Source organism: Chiloscyllium punctatum, chromosome 16 (genome assembly GCF_047496795.1).
Source record: "Chiloscyllium punctatum isolate Juve2018m chromosome 16, sChiPun1.3, whole genome shotgun sequence".
NCBI lineage: Eukaryota > Metazoa > Chordata > Chondrichthyes > Orectolobiformes > Hemiscylliidae > Chiloscyllium > Chiloscyllium punctatum.
The window spans coordinates 73,526,638-73,544,078 of NC_092754.1; the positions used below are offsets into that span (position 1 = coordinate 73,526,638).

The following is a 17,441-nucleotide window of genomic DNA, read 5'->3' on the forward strand; positions in this document are numbered from 1 at the left end:
CTCTCTGTTCATCTGCACTACCAAGAATCATACCATTAGCCCAGTACTTTCCATTCGAGTTACTCCAATCAAAGTGAATCACCTCACACTTGACCGCATTAAACTCCATTTGCCACCTCTCAGCCCAGCTCTGCAGCTTATCTAAGTCTCTCAGTAACGTACAATATCCTTCGTCACTATCCTCAACTCCACCGAACTCAATGTTGTCTGCAAATTTACTAACCCACCCTTCTACGCCCTCATCCAGGTCATTTCTGAAAATGAGGAACAGCAATGGACCCAACACCGACCCTTGTGGTACACTACTGGTAACTGGACTCCAGGATGAACATTTCCCATCAATCACCACTGTCTGCTTTCAGCAAGCCAATTACTGATCCAAACTGCTTTATCTCCCACAATCCCATCCTTCTGCATTTTGTACAATAGTCTACTGTGGGGAACCTTATCGAACGCCTTGCTGAAATCCATATACACCACATCAACCGGTTTACTCTCATCTACCTGTTTGGTCACCTTCTCAAAGAACTCAATAAGGTTTGTGAGGCACGACCTACCCTTCACAAAACCGTGCTGACTATTCCTAATCAAATTATTCTTTTCTGGATCCTAACTCTTATAACCTTTTCCAACACCTTACCAACAACTGAAGTAAGGCTCACTGGTCTATAATTACCAGGGCTGTCTCTACTCCCCTTCTCGAACAGGGAACCACATGTGCTATCCTCCACTCTTCTGGAACTATTCCTGTAGACAATGATGATTTAAAGATCAATGCCAAAGGCTCGGCAATCTCCTCCTTGGCTTCCCAGAGGATCCTAGGATATGTCCACTGGGACGGATGGGTTTTATCTATTTTTACACTCTGCAAGATTTCTAATACCTCTTCCTTATGAACCTCAATCCAACCCAGTCTAGTAGCCTGTATCTCAGTAATCTCAACAGCATTGGCGTTTTCTGAAGGGAATACTGTTGAAAAATATTCATTTAGTGCTTTCCCTATCTCTTCTGACTCCACACACATCTTCCCACTACTATCCTTGATTGGCCCTAATCTTATTCGTCATTCTTTTATTCCTTCAATACCTATAGAAAGCCTTAGGGTTTACCCTGATCCTATCCGCCAACAATTTCTCATGTCTCCTCCTGGCACTTCTGAGCTCTTTCTTTAGGACTTTCCTGGCTACCTTGTAACCCTCAAGCGCCCTAACTGAGCCTTCACATCTCATCCTAATATAAGCCGCCTTCTTCCTTTTGAAGAGAGATTTCATTTCCTTTGTAAACCACAGCTCCCGCACTCTACAGCTTCCTCCCTGCCTGACAGGTATATACTTATCTTGGACAAACAGGAGCTTTTCCTTGATCTTTGAGGGTCCCTATTCTCTGCCTGGTTACTCGTTTATCCTTAGTGTATTTCTGGAATTTCTGGATTCTCTGGGAACATATTTCCCAAGGCTCTGTCATGTCCCGTTTTTGCTGTCCTGTTTTCCCTCCAGTATACTCCTACTGCCCCTATACTCCTCCAGGAATTCAATCAAACACAGATGTCTGCACCTGCCGTATCCCTCCTTCATTTTCTTGACCAGGCCCTCAATTTCTCACGACAGGCAGCATTCCCTACACTACCTGTCAAGACCTTAACAGGATCATACTGTCTGTGTACTCTCGTTGTCGCAGGCCTATGGACGCAATGGCAGATGAGGACAGAGAAGCAATCATTCTCAGTAAAGAGGTGGTGTTGGGAAAGATAACAGCCTAAAGATAGATGGGTCGCCTGGCCGTGGTGGAATTCATCCCAGGGGACGTTAACAGAAGGTAAATAGCAAATGCCCTCGTGATAATTCACTAAAATTTGTTGGACTCTGGGACAGTTCTGACAGATTGGCAAGCTACAAATGTGATGCGAATATTTTAAAATGGACCTGCTAGTGTAACTTCTTTGGTGGGGAAAATGCCCGATCTCTTAAGGAAGAAATAGTGAGCTATGTGGATAGCAATTATCTCATTGAGCAGACACAGCATCGATTCATGAAAGGTAGACGTCACGAAGATGAGTGGTAGAGCAACGTCTGCAGAGGCCACTGTAAGTCTGCACAGGGATACAGATAGGTTAAGTGAGGGGGTAAGGATCTGGCAGATGGAGGACAAGGTTGGGAAATGTGAAGTCATCCATTTTGGTCGGACTAACAGCTAACTGATGATGAAATGGTGAAAACATGCAACATGCTGCTGTACAGAGGGAGCTAGGTGTCCTTGTGCATGAATCACAGGAAGTTGGTTTGTAGGTACCGCAGGTAAATAAGGCAGTGAAGGGAATATTGTCCTTCATTGCTAGAGGGATAGTTAGGCTGCAGCTGTACAGGGTGCTGGGGAGGCCACACCTGGAGTACTGTGTACAAGTTTGGTCCCCTTACATTAGCAAGGATGTGCTGGCACTGGAGGGAGTACAGAGGAGGTTCACTAGTTTCAGTCAGGATTTCAGAGGGTTGGTGTATGCGGAGGGATTGAGGAAACTGGTAGTATGCTCATTGGAATTTCAAAGTATGGGAGGTTGGATGGGAAAAAAAATAAATTATGAACGGTGTAGATAAGATAGAAGCAGGGAGGTGATTTCCACTAGGGGTGGGTCAAACTAGGGAGCAGAGCATCAAAATAAGGGGGTATCAGATTTAGGACTGAGTTCAGGTTGGACCTCTTCAGCTAAATCTGTGAATCTGTGGAATTTGCTGCTGAGTGCAGCAATTTAGGTTAGCGACTTGACTATCTTAAGGTCAAAAGGTAGATTTGTGAACAGGAAAGGAACTAAGGATTATGGTGAGAGAACAGGAAAGTGGAGCTGAGGCCATGAAAAGCTCAGCCATGATCTTATTGAATGGTAGAGCAGGCTTGAGGGGCCAGATGAAAGTTCTTGCCTTGTGCCATCAAAATTGGCCTTTGTCCAATTCAGAACCTTAACTTTTAGATCTGGTATATTATTTTCTGTAACTCTTTTAACACTAGTAGAATTATCAGAGACTCCCAACAGAGTGGACGCAGGTCATTCAGCCCATCACATTGATACTGACCTGGAGAGCCTCCTAACCTTCCACTGTAACATTGTATTTCCCAGGACCAGCCAACCTACACATCACTGAACACTGGGCAATTCAGCCTGGATAATCCACCCAACCTGCACATTTTTGGACTATGGGAGGAAACCAGAGCACCCGGACGAAATCCATACAGAAAACCCCAATAAGGTGATCATCCCTTTCTTATTTCCCAGTTCCACCTAATAACTTCACTGGGCGTACTCCCAGGAATATCTTCCCTAAGCAAAAACATAATGCTATCCAGAATCAAAAATGTCACTCCCCCTCCTCTCTTGTCCCCCTTTCTATTCTCCCTATAGCATCTATACCCTGGGAACATTAAACTGCCAGTCCTATCCATCCCTGAGTGATGCCTCTGTAATTGCTATAATATCCCAGTGCCATGTTCAAAACCATACCCTGAACTCATCTGCCTTCCCTGTCAGGCCTCTTGCATTGAAGTAAATGCAGTGTAACTGCTCAGTCCGACTTCATTCTGTGCCTTGCCCTTGCCTGCCTTGACTATTTGACTTCTGAACTGTACCAGCCTCAGACATACTTCTTTCCTCACTATCTTCTTGGGTTTACACCCACTCCCTCACTGGTTTAATGCCTCCCGAGTATCACCAGCAAGGCTCCCTGCCTAGATATTAGACACCTTCCAATTCAGGTACAATCCATCCTTCTTATGCAGGTCAACTCTACTCCAGGAGATCACAATGATCCAAAAAATGTGAATCCTTTTCCCCTGCACCAGCTCCTTAGCCACTCATTGAGCACCTCCTTCTCCTCTGTAATATGGACATTTTTCAAGTTGTCAGCATTTATTTCCCCACATTCTATATCTCCCATGTACTTCTTCACAGTAAACACTGATCCAAAATACTTGTTTCCCTATCTTGCCCAATGCCTGCATCTCCACACAATGGCTGCCTTGCTGATCTTTGAGGGTCTCTATTTTCTTCCTAGTTAGCCTTTTGTTCCTCATGTATTTACAAAAGCCCTTTGGATTATCCTGAACCCTATGTGCCAAAGCTATCTCACGTCCATTTGTTGCCTCCTGATTTCCCTTTTAATTATACTCCTACAGCCTTTATACTCAAAAATGTTTTGAATTGGAATAAATGCAAAATATAACATCCTGACAAAACAAACGAGGGTAGGATTTACACTCAATAAAAGTAGGGCCTGAGAGACTGAGAGCTTCACGTCTTTGAAGTTTGTGTTACATGTAGACAGGGTGGTGAAGAAGGTGCTTTGCTTAACACACTTACCTTCATTGTTCAGACCTTTGAGTCCAGGAGTTGGGACGTTATGTTGAGGATGTACAGGACGTTGGGGAGGCCTCTTCTGGAATACTCTGTCCAGTTCTGGTTGTGCTGTTATATGAAGGATATTATTAAATTGGAGCAGGTTCAGAAGAGATTTACCAGCATGTTGTCATGAATGGAAGGATTGTGTTCAAAGGAGAGGCTGGATAGGCTGGGAATTTTTTTCACTGGCGTGCACGAGTTGAGGGGTGACCTTATTAGAGGCTTACAAAATCAGAAAGAGTGTAGCCGGGGGAGAGGGGGATTCAAAACTCGGGTGCATTCATTTTGAGAAGAAATTAGAAAGATTTGAGAAAAGACATTAGTTTAAAAAAAAAATGTATACATCTGAAATGAACTTCCAGAGGAAGTGGTAGCTGTGAATACAATTACAATATTTAAAAGACCTTCAGATAAGTACATAAATAGGAAATATTTGGAGAGATGTGGACCAAGTGGAGGCAGGTACAATTAGTTCAGTTTGGAATTATGGTTGGCATGGACTGGATGGACCACAGGGCCTGTTTCCTTGCTGTATAACATTATGACTCTAATCCTCACTAACTCTAAATTCCTCCATCCTCAACTCTCCCGATCACTGTCACCTCATCCAGCCTCACAACTCTTCCTTATTTATATAATTCCTCACCAGCCACAGAACGCTCCCTATCTCATGTCCTCCAGTTCCGCAAATCTCTGCGATATGTGCCTTTCTTTCTTTCCAGCCTTGAGGATGCCCTCATTCACTCCGATTGGTTGGAGGACAAAGTGGTACGACCTGGTCCTCCAGTACTGCCCTCTGCCCCCCATTGGCCTGCGCTGACATCAATCATCGGGGCCCATTGTGAGGTGAGTGGTGGGATCCTCCCTCTCTCTCCCCTGGGATGAGCTTCAACATTCACAGTCAATGGGACAGTATCACAGAGCACAGGGGCTGGGGCTATTCAACCCATTGGGGCTGTAACCTCTCCCTCTGAAGATGCTGAAAATCTGTCCCAATTCCCTTCCCATTTGCCCATAGACCCTCAAATCTTCCCTTAAAAAGTAAAATTCCAAATCTGTTTATGAATAACTACTGAGTCTGTGTCCAGCTGCCATTCAGACTGTTCCAGATACTCAGAACTTACTGAATAAAATAATGTTCACATATTCACATTATTTGCCAATTACCTGAAAATAGTTACTAAAATTATGACATTGTTAACAATTCCCCTCTCTCTGCAGATTAGATATCCTAGAAACAAATTTGCACCTGGTCAAAATCACTGCTTAACCTTCTCAGCTCCAAGGACAATTATCTGTGCTTCTGCTAGCTCTCCACAAAAGAGGAACACATCTTATTTTCATTTATTATGTCATAGAGATGTACAGCACAGAAACAGACCTTTGGTCCAATTGGTTGATGCCAACTAGAAATCCTCAACAAACGGAGCCCCATTTGCCAGTTATTGGTCCGTATCATTGGAAACTCTTCCTATTCACGTACCCAATCGGATGCCTTTCAAATGTTGTAATTGTATCAGTCTCCATTACTTTATCTGGCAGCTCAGTCCACACATACACCACACACAGCTTGAAAACTTTGCCCCTAGGATCTGTTTTTAATCTTTGACATCTCAACTTAAGCCCATGTGATCTTATTTTGAACCCACCTAACTGGGGGGGGGGGGGGGGGGCGAGAAGACCCTGGCTGTTCACCTTATCCATGCCCTTCATGATTTTATAAATCTCCATGAAGTCACCTCTCAGTCTTTGACTCTCCAGGGAAATTAACCCTGGCCTATTCAGCCTCTCCCTGTAGCCCAAATCCTTCAACCCTAGCAAAGTCTTTGTAAATCTTGTCTGAACTCTTTCAAGATTCACAACATCCTTTCCAGAACAGGGAATTTCGAACTTAAAACATAATTCCTGAAATGGCTTAATCAATGACCTGTCCAACCACAATTTGACGTCCCAGCTTCTGTACTCAATGCATTGACCAATAAATATAAGCATACCAAACACCACCTTCACTAGTCTGCCTACCTGCGACTCTACTTTCAAGGAACAATGAACCTGCACTCCATGGTCTCTATGTTCAGCAACATTCCCAAGGACTTTACCATTAAGTGTATAAGTCCTGCTCTGATTTGCCTTTCCAAAATCCAACAGCTTACATTTGTCTAAATTGAACCCAGTCTGCCATTCCTTGCTCCAATGGCCCATCTGGTCAAGATACTGTTGAATTCTGAACTAACCTTCTTCATTGTCCATTACACCTCCAATTTTGGTGTCTTCTGTAAACCCACTGAGCATATCTCATATGAACATCCAAGTCATTTATTTAAGGACCCAATATCCATTCGTGCAGGACAATGCTGCTCACCGGCCTCCAGTCCGCAAAGCAACCCTCCATCACCACCCTCTGCCTCCTACCTTCAAGCCAGTTTTGTATCCAAATGGCTAGTTCTCCCAACATTTCATGTTATCTAACCTTACTAACCAGTCTGCTTTGTGGAACATCGTTCAGTGCCCATATAGACAACGTCCACAGTCTGCCTTCATCAATCATCTTTGTCACATCTTCAAAAAAACTCAATCAAGTTAGAGAGAGAGAATTTCCCACACACAAAGCCACGTTGACTATCACTAATCATTCCTCATCTTTCCAAATACATGTAAATCCTGTCCCTCAGAATCCCTTCCAACAATTTACCTACCACTGACGTTAGGTTGACTGTTCTCTTGTTCCTTGGCCTTTCCTTACCACCTTTTTAAAATAATGGCACCCATCTTCCAGCACCTCACCTGTCACAAACAATGATATAAATACCTCAGGGAGGGGCACTGCCATCACCTTCCTAGCTTTCCACAAATTTCTGGGATACACCTGATCAGGTCCCAGGGATTTATCCACCTTGCCACTGTTTAAGACATCCAGTACTTCCTCCTCTGTAATATAGACACTTTTCAAGTTATCACTATTTATTTCTCCAAACTCTCCAGAATAGAATAGCATAGTATTTCTCCCACCTCCTGTTGTTCCATAGATGGCCTTGTTGATCGTTAAGGGGTCCTATTCTGTGTCTGGTTATTTTATCCTTAAAGTATTTGTAGAATCTCTTTGGATTCTCCTTAAACTATTTCCTAGAGATATTCCAAGTCCCCTTTTTGCTCTCCTGATTACCCTCACGTATATTCCTGTAAAAACGTGATCCTGTACTACCAATTCCGCCGCCTCTGCCATATCTGCTCCCAGGAGAAGCAATTCCACTCCAGGACATCCCAGAAAGGTTTCCTCTTTCAAGGACCGCATTTCCCTCCCACTTGATCAACAATGCACTCCAACGCATATCCTCCACTTCTTGTACCTCCATCTTCCCCCCACCCATCCAACAACAATAAGAATATAATCCCCCACTCCTCACCTGCCACCCACTAATCTCCAGTAACCTCTGCTATGTCCGCTACCTACAGTCTGACCCCACCACCAGGGATATATCTCCCTCCCCAGCCCTTTCTATCTTCCACAGAGACCATGGGATCTTTGGTGCTGATGTGCTGCCCCACGGATACCTCAGTCACTCACCCTGCCAAATGGCCGAGTGAGATTATCACTAGATGGATAATCCAGACACCCTGATAACGTTCTGGGGCCCAGGGTTTGTATCCCGTCACGGCAGTCAGTGGAATGTGAATTCAATAATAATTTGGAATTAAGAATCTATTAAAGACCATGAATCCACTGTTGATTATTGCAAAAAAAAACCTCATCAGATTCACTAATACCCGTCAGGGAAGGAATCTGCCATCCTTACCTGGTCTGGCCTACATGAGACTCCAGACCCACAGCAATGTGGTTGACTCTTTACTGTCCTTTGGGCCCAGGCAGTGATACCCTCATCCTGTGAATGAATAACAAAGAAGGTCAAGTCTTGTACACAACCATACTGTCCTTACAGATAAGTGATCTCTTAGTAAATTTGCTTTTCAAATCCCTGCTGACTACTGGGGAAGGGGGTCAACATTACCATCCCAATAAGGAGATCATCCCTTTCTTATTTCTCAGTTCCAACTGTATAACCTGCCTGGATGTACTCCCAGGAATACCCTCTTGAAGCCCAGTTGTAATGTTATCCCTAATCAAAAATACCACTCCCCCTGCTCTGTTGCCCCCTTTCTATCTTTGCTATAGCATCTATACACTGGAATATTAAGCAGCTGGTTCTATCCATCATTAAGTCATGCCTCTGTAATTGCTATAATATCCCAGTGCGATGTTCAAAACCATACCCTGAACTCCTCTGCCCGACCTATCGGGCCTCCTTCATTGAAATAAATGCAGAGTAACTGCTCATTCTGTGCCTTGCCCTTGTCTGCCTTGACTGTTTGACGTCTGAACTGCACCAGAGTCAGACTGAGCTCTTCCCTCACTCTCTCTCTCTGGGTTTACTCCCATTTCTTCACTGGTTTAATGCCTCCTGAATAGAGCTAGCAACTGTTCCCTTCCAGTGCCAGTACAATCCATCCTTCTGATGGAGGGCAATTCTACCCCACAAGAGATTCCAATGATCCAATAATGTGAACTCTTCTATTCCTGTCATTGACAGCAATAAACAACTGCCTCCCCTCAAAATGTATATTCTCCCCTTTAAGAATATTCTGCTCCCTCTCTAAGACATCCTTATACAAAAATTACACATTCGAATAATAAACCTTACACTCATCAGGTCATCATAAAAGGATTACATGACACATTGAAGGTTTGGGGAGACCTTTTGAGAGGATGCGATGATTCAAAGGAGAATTTTTAAGCAGCAAATGGGATTGATCTGGAACACAATACTCACACACACACACAATGTGAATATCCAGATCCTGATGTACTGAGTAATTCAATCAGAGTTTAGCAGAATATTTACTGAGATTACTAATACAAGTTTATAAAATCTGTCACTATCAGTTCAAGTTAGAAACCCACATCTCCTCCTCGTGGCCCAGGATTACTGTACATATTACCCTTGAGGACATCAGCAGTCAACTCAGAGGCAAATCTGTGGGTTTCTAGGAGATTCCAACTTGAGATCTCATGTGACTGAACACAGCAGTTCTTTGACACATTGGAGAAAATGATCCAAGCATCAGTGAGATATGGGGAACAAGAATTACTTTCTTTTCTTTCATTTCATTGATGAGGCAGAGCGGCAGCACAAGACATGGGTGTGAAAGGCTAATGCCTAACGATGGGCAAGTTGTCTCCAACCTGACCAATGGGTAGGAAGATCCTCTCAATCACTCCAAAGCATATCCCTAAAAAGATAGCAACTCCGCCTGCTTCCCACTGCCCAGTACACCCAGTAAATGTTTGGAAGAAGGGGAAGTGGGGGAATATCTCCTAGAAAAGGCATAACTGTAAAGGTCTAAGAGGATTATGAAACGAGAGAGATGCACAGGAGAAGGGGGCAACAAGTTGCTAGATGGGGTGTAACTTGGGAAAATGGGAAGTTGCTCATTTTGGAGGAGATAATAAAAGAACAAAGTACTATTTAAATGGTGGAAACTTTAGACAGCTGCACAACAAAGGGACCAGGGGTAATTGTTCAGGAAACACAGAAAGCTATCACACAGTTACAACAGGGAATCAGGAAGGGGAATGGAATGTTTCATTTCAAAGTTTTTCATTATTAGAGCTTGGAGTATATACCCGAGAGTAATGTGTGGAAGTGCTGGTGAGACCACCATATCTGCAGGAATGAGAGCAGTTTTGGTCCCTTTAGATAAGGAAATGTGTCACTTTATTGGAGGCATTTCAGGGAAGATTCAATGAGATGATCCCTGGTTTGGAGGGATTATCTTTTAAATAAAGGCTGAAAAGGTTGGGACTCTACTCACTGGATTTTGGAGAAAGAGAGGTGATCTCATTGAGACAGATGGGATTCTTAAGGGGTTTGACAGGATAAATACTGAGAGGATGTGTCCGAGGGTAAATACTGAGAGGGGAGCCTGAAACAAGATTCTGAGTTACGGAATCAAGAGTTCTGTTTTGGATTCAAGTTTAAGGCGACACAGACGTGGGTAAGGGGTTTCAGTAGCAATGGAGCTGGGGTGAGGTGGAGAAGAGCAACGTTTAAGAGATTGGATTTCCTGGTATTGTGATTGTGTGGATGTCTGAACAGAAGGTCACCTTGGGGTCAGACATAACAGCAATATTGTGAAGAGTGTCGTTCTGCCTCAGACAGTTCCCAGTGGGAGGGAGGGGCTCAGCAGAAAGGTAAAGGTAAGGCAATGGGTTTAACCATGACAACGTTTCATTGGAGGAAATTGCAGCTAATCGAGTAGTGGGAATGTGATAAGCAGTTTGATAACTGAGTAACAGTGGAGTAATGGAGAGGGATGATGGGGAGGGAGAGCTGGGCATCGTCAGTGTACATGTCAAACCTAACACTGTGTTTGGATGATATCACCTCCTGGCACTATGTACGTGAGATACAGGAGAGACCAAGGATAGATCGTTGAGGGACACCAAATGCAAGGAATTCAGAAAGGAAAGGGAGAATGGAGATGGAGCAGGATTTTCCAACAACGGTGAGGTCAAATATTAGTTTTTCACAGAATGGGAGAGAAGGAGACAACCAGAAAAGACCAACAGACAGAACAAGGAACAATATCTATGAATTGGCGAGGGGGAGTGATGAAGGCGGCAGCGGAGGAAAGAGAGTTGGAAAGTGAGTTTAGCGAGATTAGGGTAAAGCGTCAAGGTGAGCTCTGATAAGGCTTGACAAGAGACTGGAGAAAGATGTAGGTTTAGGACAAAACCAGGAACACCACGTGAGGCAGTTTGGCTCAGTGGGCTAGTGGGAGGGAGAGAAACAGCAGATCGGATTATCTCAGTCTTAGTGACAGAGAAACTCCATGTGCTCCTCACTCGTTGTTGGAGGAGACAGGATGATGGACAGTGTTTCACAAAGAAACAAAACCAGGGTTAGTGATATTTAAAATGAGTGAACAAAACTGATGTATTTAGCTTTTATCCAGAATATTAAAACAAATGACTGAAGTCCTGTTTCGAATCCCATCTTGGCAGATGGTGGAATCTGAATTCAAGAAAAAAAACGTATTAGGAATCTCATCTCCATGAAACCATTGTCAATGGCGAAAAAATCCTGCCAACCTGACAGCGGCCCAGCCAGCTACTCACTGTATTAATCACTGCAAAGTCACAATACAGGAATGAAACTGGATGGACCAGTTGGCAACTAACAAGGCACCAGAAATTACAACCACAAAATCAGCCCTCTCGATGGTGCAACCTCCTCCTCACTAACATATGGTTTTTGGTGCCAAAAGGTGGAGAGCTGTCTCACAGACTAGTCAAGGAACAGCCTGACAAAGTAATACCCACGGAATCATCCCTTACAAAGATGACCAGACACGACCATCACCATCCCTAGATAGAGTGTGTGGTGCTGGAAAAGCACAACAGTCAGGCAACATCCGAGGAGCAGGAGAATCGATGTTTCTAGCCTAAGCCCTTCATCAGCCTGACCTGCTGTGCTTTTCCAGCACCAGACCCTTGACTCTGATCTCCGGCATCTGCAGTCTTCACTTTCTCCTGAAATCTCTGGATATGTCCCGTCCCACCGGCAGGACAGACCAGGCAGAGGTGGTGACACAGTGGTGTACAGACAGGGAGGATTTGCCCTGGGAGTACTCAGCATTGACTCCGGAGACCAGGAAGTCTCATGGCTCCTGCTGATTACCACGTCCCGCCCTCTCTTGGCTGATGAATCACTCCTCCTTCATGTTGAATAACATTTGGAGGAAGCACTGAGGCAATAAAATGGTGTCAAATGTACTCTGGGTACAGGATTTCAATGTCCACAATTGAGACGAGCTCTGCAATAGAATTACTGACTGAGCTGGTCAGGTCCTAAAGGGTATAGCTGCTCAACTGAGTCTGCAGCGGGTGGTGAGGGAACCAACAAGAGGGAAAAACATACTTGATCTCATTGTTATGAATTGACTAGCTGCAGATACATCTGTCTATGACAGTATCGGTAAGAGCAACCATCACACATTCCTTTTGGAGACAGAAGTCTTGCCTTAAAGTTGAGAAAAACCTCCATCGTGTTGAGTGGCACTACCACTGTTCGAAATGGGACAGACTTCGAAGAGATGTAGGATCTCAAACTGGGTATCTCTGAGGCACTGTGGGACATCAACAGCAGCAGAACTGTACTCCAGCACAATCTGTAATCTCATGGGTTTTAAATCCTGCTCTCACCCATCACAATGGACAGTAAAGGAGGGCATGCCAAGAGCAGCACCAGGCAGACTTAAAAACAAAGTGCCAACCTGGTGAAGCTATCAAACAGAACTACCTGCATATCAAACAGCATCAGCAGCAAGCAACAGAGCAAAGTGATCCTACATCCAATGGAACAGATCGGAGCTCTGCAGTTCTGCCACACCCAGTTGTGAACGGTGATGGACAATTAAACAACTCACTGGAGGAAGTATCACAGATATCCCCACCCTTACTGATGGAGGGGCCTCACACACCCATGCACCAGATAAGATGACAGCATTTGCAGCAATCTTCAGCCAGAAGTGCAAAGTGAGATGATCCATCTGAGGCTTCTCCAGTGGTTTCCAACATCACAGAAGTGAATTTTAAAGCAGTTCAGTTCAGAAATGGTTAAGTAGTGCAAAGGCTACAGGCCCTGCCAATATTCTGGCAATAATGCTGATATCTTGTGCTCCATAACTTGCCACCCACCAAGCCAAGTACCGCTCCAGCACTGGCATCTACCGAGAATGTGGAACATTGCCCAGGGATGTTCAACACAAAAACACAGGGCAACCCAACCCAGGCAATTTCCATCTATCAGTCCACACTCGATCAGCAGTAAAGCGATGGAAGATGTCATCGACAGAGCTACCAAGCAGCAGCTGCTCAGCAACAGTCAGCTCAGCGAGACTCATTTTAGGCTCCACCAGGACCATTCAGCTCCCGATTGTGTTACCGCCCTGATTCACAATCTGGCAACTAGCTGAATCCCAGAGGTGAGGTGAGGTGAGTGTGATAACTCAGTCCCACTCCAAGACCACTATTTCTAGCTGATTCCACCCTTGTCTCAGCTCATGTCATCTCATCCACCTTGTGTTATCTCCAGATTTCATTTTCCAAACACACTCAGGGCCAGCTTCCCACATTCAACCTCCCTGTAATCTCAACAAAGTCTAAATTTCTGCTTGTTGATTCATGAAAAGGCTCCTAATTATAATCAACAGAGATGTACAGCATGGAAACAGACCCTTCGGTCCAACCCGTCCATGCCGGCCAGATAACCCAACCCAATCTAGTGTCACCTGCCAGCACCTGGCCAATATCCCTCAATTTAAAATTCTCACACTTGATTTAATTCCTGGCTGTGATAATCCCTATCTCCCTGCACCACACACACCGAGACCTCGACAACCCATTTTCTTCGAGACTCCCAACCATTTGTTAATTCATTACTTCACCTGTATGTCTGTTTCTACAGTTGCTGAAGCAGCATGGTCTGAACTTCGCAGCCAAAACCTCACAGGTCTGCTTTCCACCTTTAAGACATCACTCAAAACCTGCTTTTTGGCAATGCTTTTGGTCACCTGACCTAATATCTCCATCTCTGGCCTTATGTCTAAAGTTCCCAATAGTATTTTTGTGAAATTATAAGCATGATAATAAAAATACAAACTGTTGTTGATTTGGACATTATTTTCAAATCATCACTGTTGCTGAATGAATAATCTATAATGCCACTTACCCAACCACATTGTAGGAGCACCTTCACCACACAAACTGCAGCTGTACAAGAAAGTCAAACATCACCCTCGCCACAAGCAACAGGGCTTTGGCATTAATCACTGGTATCTGTGGAAGGAGAAACACAGTTGATGTTTCAGGGAGTGCAAAATGGATTACAAGGAATGAAAATGGTGCAGAATTTGATAGTCAGAAATGGAAGGAAAATACACTTGCTTATTGGAAAAAAAGAATTCTTGACTGTCAAAAATATTCAAGAAAAAAGTAATCTGATAATAGAGCAGCACATGATCAGGGGCTGGGCCGCAGTGAAAAACTCACTTACAAAGGGTCTATAAGAGCAAAAATACACCCATAGTTCGAGATTGAGGAAGCTATATATTGACAAAGTGGTTATGAGGGAGCCCAGAGGTGAATCAGAGCAGGATTGGCTGCTATGATCTGTGACTCTATACTAGAGAAAGGCTGCACATGCGCCTGGCTGCATCTTGACCCCTACAAAGATGGCGGCTCCGCACGTGTCCAGTGAATCGTTGTCCCGAATAAAGATGGCGGCGCTCACTCAGGCCCGCAGCCGCGCTGAGGCCATTCCTAATTTACTGCAAACACGGGACTGGGGCGTTCAAATTTGTGTTTTCCGACGGGCACAATTTGTTTGTAAAACCTCTCCGCTCATAGCAACGCAGTTTTTCTCCCGTTTCCCTGTTTATTTCTTTCCTTACCGTATCCGTTCTCTCCATAACTTCCTGAGCATTCATTACGGCGACTCTGCGCCACGCGCGAGGGTGATCACATGGTTTAGTTTAGCTCCGCCCTTCATTTATTTTGATTGGCTGAAGGACCAACTTCCCGCTAAGTCCTCCAGATCCGCCCACCGACCTTTCATTGGTCCGGTGCTGACATCAATCACCCGCGGGTCACTTTGTTAGCTAGAGCATGCGCAGTACGTCCTGCTTTAGCTGATATGTTGGGTAATGGGATGGGAGAGTTTACTGAGGGTAAGAATTCCCTTTGTGTGAGCTCTGCAGTAGATTTCCTTTATTCATGGAGGGAATTGCCTTCCTACTCCCGACTGCATAGCTGTGATTGATGAATCATTGCCATCTGAACCAGTACATAAACACTCCATTTTAACAACATCTGAGATCTTCACATTGTATCACACTCTTCTTTGGAAACAACAAAAAACATGAAACGGAGCCTCAAGGAATCGGAGCAGGAGTAGGGCATTCATTCCCTTCAGCTTGTTCCCCCATTCTATCAGATCACGGCTTGGCCAATCCAGACCTTAACACCTCTTTTATGCTTGATCCGCATAGCCCTCAACTGCTCAACATTTCAAAAATCTATGTGCCCTCTTTTAAAATAATTTGAGACAGAATCACAGATTCTCTACTATGTGGAAACAGGCCTTTCAACCCAACAAGCCAGAACAACCCTCCGAAGAGTAACCCAACTATTTCCCTCCCACATTTAACTTTCACAATTGTTTGGGCGAGAAAATTCTAACCATTCACTGAGAGAAAAAAATTCTTTACTTTTTCTAAAATGAATGTTCCCTTATGTAATGTCAACTGGTTTGAGACTTCACTGGTGCTAGAAGATCTAGTCAACATCTACCCTGTCAAGCTCCTCAGAATCTTGTTTCCATAAGATCACCCCTGCTTATCTATTCTTGATAGGTCAACCCTTTTGTCCTCAAAGCAACTAAGTGAATCTTTTTTGAATGGTCTCCGATGTTAGTTTATCCTTTACTAAATATGGGAACTAACACTGTATACAGTACTCCAAGTGAGGACTCAGCAACAGCCAGTGTGGTTAACCAATCCTCAGTCCATGCTAATACATTTCGCCGATACTATGAGCTCCTAAATTGTGCAATTAACTTTTATGTAGCACCTTATCATTTGCATTTTTAAAATCCAAATACAGAACATCATTGGATTGCCCTTTATCAGCCCTGCTTGTTATCTCCTCAATGAACTGTCGCAAATTTGTCAAATATAGTTTCGCTTTCACAAAACCCAGTCTACCATGTTTAATAATAAGCTTTTCTAAATATCCTGCAATTTCTTACTTTAATATTCGACTCTGTAGACTCTTTCAGTAGATTTGCTAAGTATGATTCCCCTCTCTTAAATCCATGTGGACTCTGTCCAATCCTGTCACTGTTCAGTAAGAAACTTGACTGTACTCCAATATACTTAGTAAATGTATCTGTATTTATTTTTAAAAATTGATTACTTATAAATGCTGGACCCATGCAATATCAATGAATTAGTGACTCTGAATTTGGGTTATAATGTTTTTTCTATTAATTCCTTTTCATACTGTGTTATGCAGACAGCACCAAGTGATCACTCTTAATTGTGAGTAACTTTGAAAATAATATATTTTAAAAATGACATCCCAAAATGCTGCCTCATTATTGTGCAAGGAGAATTTTGCATTCAATAGTTTGCAGATAAAATTGAACAGATTTTTGCTGCAATTTGGCCAGACTGCAGGTTACACCAAAGTGGCAACTCTGCTCTCAAATTCTTACTTGACACTGCCCAAGGCGATACTGATGGGACTTCACTTTGCCATTCTGGGTCACCAGCTTTATTTCCAGGTTTAATCCTATAATCATCCTACAGCTTGTAATTTTAGACAACTTCTCTTTTCGGTACATATGTAAATATCATACTGAAATGTTGCACTGAATGGTACCAAATCTGAAATTAGTCTCTAATCTGACCCTTCTACATATGTATTGGCATAAGTCTATGCCAGTTATTTTTCTGAAGCCTGTGATTCCTGATGAAGGGCTTATGCCTGAAACATCAACTCTCCTGCTTCTCACATGCTGCCTGACTTGCTGTGCTTTTCCAGCATGACACTTTTCGACTCTGATATCCAGCTTCTTTGGTCATCACTTTCTCTTTTGAGAAGTTTAAACCAAGAATAATTTTTGTTGATCAAAGTGCAATAGGAACCAATTCATGAAATTCAGATATCTCACATTTACCTTAACTATGGGAAGTCTAAGACATGACTAAATTATTGTCAGTAATTGAAACCGTGCTGACAAACTTGTGCAGTATCAGTGCCTCACCTTTAGAGTGTTCCCAGATATCGCACAGCTGCAGTATTTTGTTTTGCACTCAGCTATATGTTGTTTTCACTTTTTTCTTTGTGAAAGATTACAAAATTAACTTGGATGAATAAACTTATAATTTCTTTAACCAATGTTGGGAGAAAAAAAATGTCAGTATTTCAAGTGCTGAT

General features: G+C 43.5%; 1 long non-coding RNA gene across 1 annotated transcript in view; it reads right to left on the reverse strand.

Annotated features, from left to right (window-relative positions):
- Positions 1-14,944, reverse strand: part of LOC140487212 (uncharacterized) — a 31,358-nt gene extending 16,414 nt beyond the window's left edge. The window contains exons 1-4 of the long non-coding RNA XR_011962764.1: positions 14,894-14,944; positions 14,173-14,279; positions 8,179-8,265; positions 4,346-4,450 (exon numbers count right to left, since the gene is read on the reverse strand). This is a non-coding gene — a long non-coding RNA (uncharacterized lncRNA). The remainder of the gene's footprint in view (positions 1-4,345; positions 4,451-8,178; positions 8,266-14,172; positions 14,280-14,893) is intronic.
- Between the last annotated feature and the right edge of the window lie 2,497 nt (positions 14,945-17,441).